Genomic DNA, 9,254 nt, shown 5'->3' with positions numbered 1-9,254 from the left:
CCAACGTCCGCTTCCTGTCCAGGGGGGGTCCGCTCTGTTGCTGTTGGTCGCCACTGGCACAACTCCCCGGCTCTCGCCTTCCGTCGAAAAAAAGGCTGCCCCTCCTACTGGTGCTACCCGAGGACAAAGATCCTCTATCGCAACGAGAAGCACTCACTCTGTCATTATAGGACCAGCTCCAGCGTAATATCTCGAGGTTTAAAAAAAAAAAAAAAAAAAAAATTACACAGCCAGGCAGAAAACAAGCCCAAATACCTGTCAACATATTATACTATTTTAACATACCATTTAAACCATGAAATAAAACAACTTTCGCATTAAATTAACGTATTTGAAGCATAACGTTATATAGCAGCTAGCAAGCGTAGCTAAGCTAAGCAAACTGTGGAGGGATGCAAAGTGTTATGACATAAAATACCAAATCTTTCTGGACGTAGCTATATTAAAATTTAACTCCATTGTACCTCTAACTACAGCTAGTTTTTAGTGTTTAAGTTTAAAAAAAACAGTGAGTGTCCTTCTCTTCTAGTTACCTTTCCCAATTCTCTTACCCCATTTTTTACGGTGTAAAGAAGAAAAACAAAAACACTTCGTGTGTACAGGAAGTGTCTAAACAAAAGACAGTATAACATATAAGGTAATAATGAAATACACCATTCATCGTAAGATTTTTGAGTCATTTTTTAATTATATTTCAAGCTATCTGACTGCACCCTCTCAGAAGATGTCCCTTTTTCTCACTATGTAGCTACATGTTAAGTACATGACCAAGCCATCACATTTACCCATGTTATGGCTAGGGTTATGTTATATAACATTTTAGCGGCAATTGTCTATATAAAATTGAAATGGGTAACTACACCATTATATTTGAGTGTGCTGGGATAAAGTACTGGAAAACGGGAAGATTAAAATCAAGAGGTAGTGGGTAGGCGTTCCCATACTCGGACTGACAGACATAATTATGGAAGATGAAACAAGCATATGATTCAAAATGGTACAAGCACAAAACTCGACAGACACCTCAGAAACTAGTAACGATCAGTAACAACACAAACCACTAAATTACAAAGATATCCCAAATCGGTGTGATATTCTCCAAAAAAAATCCAATAGTAGAACTGTTTTAACAAGCCACATCAAACGAGACTTTCAACAGACTGAATAATCAGTATTACCAGATAGAAGTGCAGTGTAGTTGATATGAAAAGTAGATTATTTTTTTTTTTTTTTTACTTTCTTTTTCATTCCATTGTCACTTCTTAAGGTCAAAATATTGGTTAAATGTTGAAAGATTGCTCCATTTCACTTATTTTAAAGAACATAGGAATCAATGCTAGCGAAGACAGATGCTGTGTGCGTCGTTTTTTCGCGTATCAATGTAGCGTGTGCATTTGGAATACAATATAATTGTTAAACAAAGAGAGGTTTAGCTGGAACTGTGTTCGAGCAGTGTTGTCAATATACTTATTCACAATGAGCTCTGGATTTGACTGAACATCACCTAAGCGAACAGGCTTTGTATATGTTACAATAGAATGCCCTCTATCAAAAGCTGTTAGACAAAGTATGTCTTTATCTTTCATGACGCTGCTGAACGTACGTTGTTGTTGGAGGTTTTATCTATTATGGCCTCCATTATAAAGCACTTTAAACAAGCATTAAAGAGTATGGAATTGTTATTGGCACATACCGGTACTTAGGTTAACTGGGGGATTACACGTGGAACCTTCTGGTAAAAGTCATGCTGCAACCCTAACCCCAACATCACAGCATCATCCTGGGTTGCAGGCATTGGGATCAAATGCACATGTTGAAGAGAGTCTTTCTCCAGTATTAGAGCAAATGAAATGTTTGGCTGCAGTTTTGCTAATGTCCTGCAAGTCTGTCCTTGTATTTCGCTCAGACTTTAAGTTTCAACACAAGATAAAAAAACTAAAAAAAACTCATACCAGTCAATTTAAGACAAGTACTCAAAATGCAATTCAATTATATAATAGTAACAAATTATAAGTTAAAGACACTTTAAAGTAGAGTAGGTCTAGACCACAGTCTATATTACAAGACCAACCATCCCAGTAAGTCCCCCAAGAGCAGCATTTAGTACAGGGTGCGAGGAAAGCATAAACAGGTCATAAATGCTAGGGGGAATAATGGTAATGCAAACGGACAATAGCAACTGTGTCAAAAATACAGCCTTAAATGAGAAAAACACGCCTCTAGACTTCAAGAGAAATCTAAAAACATGGAGACAGTCACTCAGCTCTTACATAGTTTTTTTTCCTTTGAGTGGGTATCTATATAAGCAACAAGCTGCTCCCTCACTGCTATCAGAACCATAGAGCAACATTGTCAAGTCTCCTCAAATTATTGTGCAGATTTTCACTTGAAAGGGGGAATCCCTCGTCCATCTTACCCCTTCCCTTCTATACTGCACATCTCTCTCATGTCTCTTCTAGGACCGTCTGGGGGTTCTGTAAACTATTCGGGCAAAAACGCTGCCTGAGACGGACCCCCCACTCTGATTCTCTCCACCGGTCATCAAAACATCCTCCCAGACCAGCCATAGACGACAATCCCATCAATTCATCTATCTCGCACATATAGTGTTCATCTGCACATCATAGTGTGGTGGTTGTGATACAATTTAAACACGATTTTGAGGATGTCATTTGGTTTTCTGTGAGGACGACAGGAATAAAAGCACATATCAAGAAGAAACTTTTCTTTTAGGGGATTGTGTGAAGAACATCCCCTTCCTGCCTCAGACACAAAGCCGGACACCTATGAGGTTTAAGTGGGGACTACAGAAGACCAAAGTTGTGTGGGGAATTCCAACTGTGAATATGAGAAATTGTGCGATGGGTTTATTGTTCCTTAAAAAAAAGTTTTTTCAGCCGACACCACAGTACTGCTAACTGCAGAGTTCAGTTAAGTTGTGTAGGTTGTGGGGGTTTTAAATGTTTATGGCAAAAGCCATGGCAGCATTGGCCATGGGCTGAACAAGGTCCAATATTAGCGATATTATAATGTTCTGAATTGTAGATAAAGGGGACGCTTTCCCTTGCCCCTAACAAGCTTCCTCGATCTCATTGAGGAGGTAAGACATTTGACGCGTAGCAGGAAAGACTGTGTCCTTTGCCCTAAAATTCAAGTGAGTGTGGTGGTAATTTTTGTGTACGACAGAAATTGCTTTGGGTTTTGTAAAAAGTTTGAAAATTGTTGAATTTGGCCTATGGATTATGAAAAAAATCCTAAAGAAAGATCCCAATTTGGTGAACTGTTTGTTAAATGTGTGTGGTTGTGTGTGTTAGTTTCAGGGTGTCAATCGAAGTCGAAGTTGATTTTTCGCTTACTTCATCGCCTCAACACATCCTGGTAGGGCATCATGACATCAGTCCGCGTCTGTTACTATCTGTCTTTTCTTTTATTACCTTTCTACTTCTGTCTCCTTGAACAGTCTTAAAAACTTTTCAAGTTAATGTTTTTTGCTTTGTGTGACAAACTCTTTCAGTTCTTTAGTCTTTAGTCTAATGGAAAATATATTCACTACCTTAGTGGATGACTCTTTGCCTCTTTAGAAAATGGTTGTTAATTTAAATTCAAATCAAATTGAGTGAGTGAAGGAATGGTTTCGATATCTTCTCATCTGTAATTATTATTGTACTGGCTACAGTCGCCACTAAACTCAGGTTTAGTCTGAGATTCTGGCTGTCACACCAAATGCTTGCTCTTGGTGGTAATTGATCGGTCTCTGTAAATTATTAATAAGTTATTATGTGGTCTAGACCTACTCTTTGTGTAAAGAGTCCTGAGATAAGTCTGTTATGAGTTGACACTATAGCTACAATTGAAGAAATTAAATTAATGTTATTCCACAGCACGTTCACTGCTGGAAAAATGAAGAATCATCTTGGTGGCTTTGATCCTGCAGCTGGTGATCACAGTCGACATAAATGGAGTAGTCAATGATTCAGTATTGTATTATGTTACACCACTCAATGGTATGTTTATTAATTATTTCATACACATAATTTAAGTCAGTTTGTGTGGTGTTCTATAAAGTTTCAGTAAACATTTCTCTCTTTTGTTTTCACAGTACCAGTTTGGAGATACATTTCTTTCAAACCTAGGGTATAGAGATTTTGGGGAAAAAAGTCATCTACCAGCACTTTGCTATTTAGTGGGTGACGAAGCCCTTCCCGGTAAAGCCGAAGGGCGAAACTATATGAACGCCAGAGTCGTAGCTTACAAATTGGGCAGTAACCAGTGAACACTAGCAACAAATTTAATAAGAGCATCTCATCTTTTATTACAGTAGACAGCTAATTTACAGTATGCTGAGGTTCTTTTGTCATGCTTGTTCAGCAAGCTACCTTCAAAAACTGGAAAAATGAGTGGGTTTCTGATCAAATACCTGGAAAATAATTACATTATAATCCCCCTCAGTTGTGTTTAGGGCTAATTAACACTAGGATGCAACATGCTTAAATAAGACTGAACATGGAAACATAGCTGCTGTGGCATCACTGAGCCCGGTACATAGTGTAGACTCCCAGCTTGTTTATTAAAAAAAGAGCTATGCGACAGAAACAGGTATAAATTATTGTAAATGTCCGTATCTCTAACAATTTATTCTGTGGTTGTAGGAGCGTTTGAATCCTGGGTTTTCTTACACTGGACGAGACTCAGGAGCCTCAGGGGACCAATACCTCGATGGATACACGGACAGTACTGGAAAGGGTAAAGGCAGGAACTAAGGAAGAATAATTGAGCGATAAACAAACAAAAAACAAGTGTTGGCGTATGAAGTCCTGGGCAAAAACTGTGAACACCATGCCACCTACGTGCGTTATGGAGTGAAGATAGCACTGCCGGTAGTGGCTGATTTAACAGTGGCCCATCACCATTTTTCCTACTGCCTGCCAATTGACGTAAGAATGAGCAATGATGGTAAGTAGCAACCAGAGCTTAAAAGAATGGAGTTTGACATTTTGGGAAATACGCTTATTTGCAGAGAGGTGGTTAGCTTTGCGTAACACAAAGGCTAGAAAAGGGAGAACAGCAGATACCCATGTGTACAAGCCTTGAAAAGGTGAGTTTTATGATATGGCCCTTTAAGGTAAGCTAGGGATGTCTCTAGAAAAAAAGGTGTAGTGCATTTCCCAAAATGTCATTCCATTATTGTCTCTATCCAGACACATCAACATGTTGCTCCAAGCTTTTTACCTTATTTACCTCATTACAATCAGTGTGACTGAACTAAAGTTCTGGTTTCTCTATATGATGCATACTGAAACTGCGGCGTAGTCACTCTTTTTGTTCGTGACGACAATGGATTGTATCTCTCAGCAGGGTCACAATCATTTAATCACTTGTTGTGTTTACAGTTTGACTGACTGGTGAAAACAGGTGCATTAACTCATCAGAATAAATACAAAAGATATGGTGAACTACTTAAAGAAAAACGTAGTGTGTCAGAACCAGCCCAGCAGTTCAACGGCTGAGAAGTACTCCATCAACCAACCTCAGAGCTGTCTTGCTTCTTCTGCTCGTCCACATGTGACTGTTGTGCATTTGAAATAAAAAACAACGAGCAGATGCTGCGGGTGTTTTATGTTCTTTTGTTGGTGTAAAACATTGTTATACTGTCTCAAGAAATGCTTCCATATCAAAATTATTATTTATCAAATCAAAAAAATGGCAAAACTTCCAAGAGGTGACCTTTCCATACTGAGTTGGTGGTAAAACGGAGTAACTAGTTGTCCCACAAGCATTACTTAATGCAGAACAGGGTCTAGAAGCACACAGGGTTTTCAGTCCAAGTGACTGACAAAACAGATTCCCTCCTTGTTGATTTTACAGCGGTCTCAATAAAAGCTTTTAAAAAAAGGCTATTTTCACACAGAAGGACTCAGTGATTGTGTTGGGCTCACAACTCCACCAAACCACGTGACCAACTTTCATAATGTGCCTGATGCATCTGGGTATTCAGAGGAAGAGGACTAGAGGCACTTAGGGTGCCACCCTTCTGATGAAAAACCAGGACATGTCGATGAACCGACCGACCGCTTTGCTCTCAAGATGAAAAGTCATTGGACATTAGACCACAAGACAAAATTGACCTTTGTGCAGTAAGTTTGTGCATAGTACTCAATATTTTAAACCTAATTCAAAATATTTACTCAATTTATTGTAGCTTACCTGATTGTTGGATACTGGTGCTTGTGTTTACTACGTCACGTCCTACAGAGCCAGTGATGGTGCCTTCTACACACAGGAGACACTGACGCTCTGTGCACAATGCACAGGCTATTTCAAGTGGAGATCAATAGTAATTGAACATACATAGTCACTAGCCTTTTGAAAACTGTGACATTCAGTGTCCAGGAGAGTGGATACATTTCCAGGTTGTTAAAAAGAAGGACAGCTGGCAACACTAGTGGAGCTACAGTAGCATTCCAGAACAAAAGGAAACTAGTTATTGGAGAGCAATATTCAGGAGCAATATTCACATGTTTTTCTCTGACAAAACTTCACATTTCACTTCTTAGACCTGCACCTTTATATTTAAAAAAAAAAATTTTTGTAAGTGAGCAGGAGTGGGCTCTTTAGGTTTCTCGAGAAACTTTATTGCTGTGGAAAAGGAACTTGCTGGAACCAAAAGGCTACACACACAGAGGCCCTACATATATAACAGTTACGGATACGTGACAGTGGCGTGTGTGTGTGTTAGTTTCAGGGTGTCAATAAGCTTGATTGTACTGCTAACTTATCTCAACAACCACTGGGAGGCATTTAAACTCCCCACTGTCTGCTTTCTGTCTTTTTTTTAATTACTTTTCTACTTACGTGCCATCCTTGACACCCGGTCTTAAGACGTCTTTTTGAGTTGACGTTGTTTTGCTGTGTGACAAACATTCTTAAGTTGTATCGTTATTCTTATGAAAATATCATTACCTTTAGTGAATACATTGGAACTCAGTCATGTAGTCAAATCCTGTGGGAAAATTTTGAGTTAATGTTGTTTTTGTGCATGTTGAAACGTTCTTTTGTCATGTGTCGCCATTCTTATTTATAAAGGATTACCCTTGGTGCATGAAATTCCCCTCTCTAGACCTTTTAGAGGACGTCTTTACTTGTAAAAATCCAATGGTTTAGTAAAAGATCATTTTCAGATAGCTTACAGTATGTAAGTTCATCACAGCCGTTCACTGCTGGAACAATGAGGAAGCTGATCTTGGGGGCTGTGATCCTTCAGCTGGTGATCAAATAAATGGAGTAAGTTAATGACTTTAGAATTGTATTTATGTCGTATGTGGTGCTCTAGAACATATCAGAAAATTAAGTTCTTCCATTTCTTTCTTTACAGTTCCAGTTTGGAGATATCATCTCTTTCAAACCTAGGTAAGCCGATTCTGGGAAAAGATTTTACTACCGCACTTTGCTGTCTAGTGGGCGACAGACAACTCCCTGGTAAAGGAGACGGGCAGAACATATTTGAACGCTTAAGTACAGTATATTTAGAAACTCCAAAGGCAGTAAGCCAATTCAATCTTACAGTGACAGCAAACAATTAACACTCAGGTGTTTTATAGCATCTAGCATCGTCTCAACCATAAAAGTACTGAATGTGATTTTTGTTATGACAAACCAGCTACCTCCACAACTTTATGTCATGACAACATGACAACATGAGTTAGCATGAATGTGTGTTGTTTGCTCGATTATCCAGAAAACCTTTGAGGGCAGAGCAAGAAATCACAATTCTATTTTGGATAAAAATAACGCTTCAGTTCAATGGAAAGAGGCGGAAATTGGCAAGAGTCATTATATGTAATGTGACAAATCATTGGTGTATAATGAAATACATGCAATACTAATTATAATCCCCCCTTAGTGTACTTTGTGTTTAGTGATAATTGACAAAACTAAAATTACTGTTAGCATCTATCTTAAAGCATGAGCATGGTAAAGGCAAAATAGGCAAGGCAGGCAAGGCAGCTTTTTGTTATAGCACATTTCAGAAACAGGGCAATTCAAAGTGCTTTACACAAAATCAGTTAAACAGATAAACACAAGTACAAACAGTTAAAAATCATAAGCTTAAAAACCGGTAAAGACAGTTCAAAATAGACACATAAAAACAAGAATAAAAGTTACAGTGAGCTAAGAAATTTAAAGAAATGAGCATCATTTAAAGAAAGGCAGCATCAAAAGAAAGGTCTTCAGCCTTGATTTAAAAGAACTGAGAGTAGCAGCGGATCTGCAGGTTGGGAGTTTGTTCCAGATATGAGGAGCATTGAAACTGAATGCGCTTCCCCTGTTTAGTTCTGACTCTGGGACAGAAAGTAGACCTGTCCCAGATGACCTGGAGGTCTGGGTGGTTCATAGTGCAGTAGCAGATCAGAAATGTATTTGGTCTAAACCGTTTAGTGATTTATAAACTAGCAAAAGTACTTTGAAATCAATTCTTTGAGACACAGGAAGCCAGTGTAAAGACTTCAGAACTGGAGTGATGTGATCCAGTCTCTTGGTCTTGTGAGGACTCGAGCAGCAGCGTTTTGAATCAGCTGCAGCTGTCTGATTGATTTTTTAGGGAGACCGTAAGAACCGTTACAGAAGTCAAGTCTACTGAAGATGAAGCATGGACAAGTTTTTCCAAGTCCTGTTGACACATAAGTCCTTTAACCCTTGATATATTCTTAAGGTGATAATAGGCTGACTTGTAAAGTCTTAATGTGGCTGTTAAAATTCAGGTCTGAGTCATGACTACACACCAGATTTCTGGCTTGTCTGTTGTTTTAACATTGTTGTTTGAAGCTGAGCGCAGACTTTTAATCGTTCCTCTTTGCTCCAAAACGCAACCCAGTTTTCCTTCATTTAATTTCAGAAGTTCTGGCAGATCCAGTCGTATTTGTTCAATGCACTTAGTCAGTTTTTGATTGGACATATTCCCCTGGCGATAAGTTATGTAATTTGTGTGTCGTCCGCATAACTATGGTAATTTATTTGTTGTTTTCCATAATGAGACAGTGGAAGCATGTAGATGTTAAACAGAAGAGGCCCCAGAATGGAGCCTTGCGGAACTCCGCACTCATCTTTGCATATTTGTATGCTCAGATGTATAATTACCTATTGACACAAAGTAATCCCTATTCTTTAAGTATTCAAAACCAAGTTTAGTATTAAGCCAGAAAGGCCAACCCAGTTTTCCAATCGGTCTAGTAATATGTTGTGGTCAACCGTGTCAA

General features: G+C 38.7%; 1 long non-coding RNA gene across 1 annotated transcript; it reads right to left on the bottom strand.

Moving 5' to 3' along the window:
* Positions 1-3,363: 3,363 nt before the first annotated feature.
* Positions 3,364-7,271, bottom strand: LOC116691590 (uncharacterized). The gene is made up of 3 exons (XR_004332509.1): positions 7,206-7,271; positions 6,070-6,071; positions 3,364-3,375 (listed from the first exon to the last, which is right to left on the bottom strand). It is a non-coding gene; the product is annotated as an uncharacterized LOC116691590 (long non-coding RNA).
* Between the last annotated feature and the right edge of the window lie 1,983 nt (positions 7,272-9,254).

The sequence above is a fragment of the Etheostoma spectabile genome, chromosome 6 (assembly GCF_008692095.1).
Source record: "Etheostoma spectabile isolate EspeVRDwgs_2016 chromosome 6, UIUC_Espe_1.0, whole genome shotgun sequence".
NCBI lineage: Eukaryota > Metazoa > Chordata > Actinopteri > Perciformes > Percidae > Etheostoma > Etheostoma spectabile.
The sequence above is the reverse complement of the archived record's forward strand: the minus strand, read 5'-3'. Positions and strand labels throughout refer to the sequence as shown.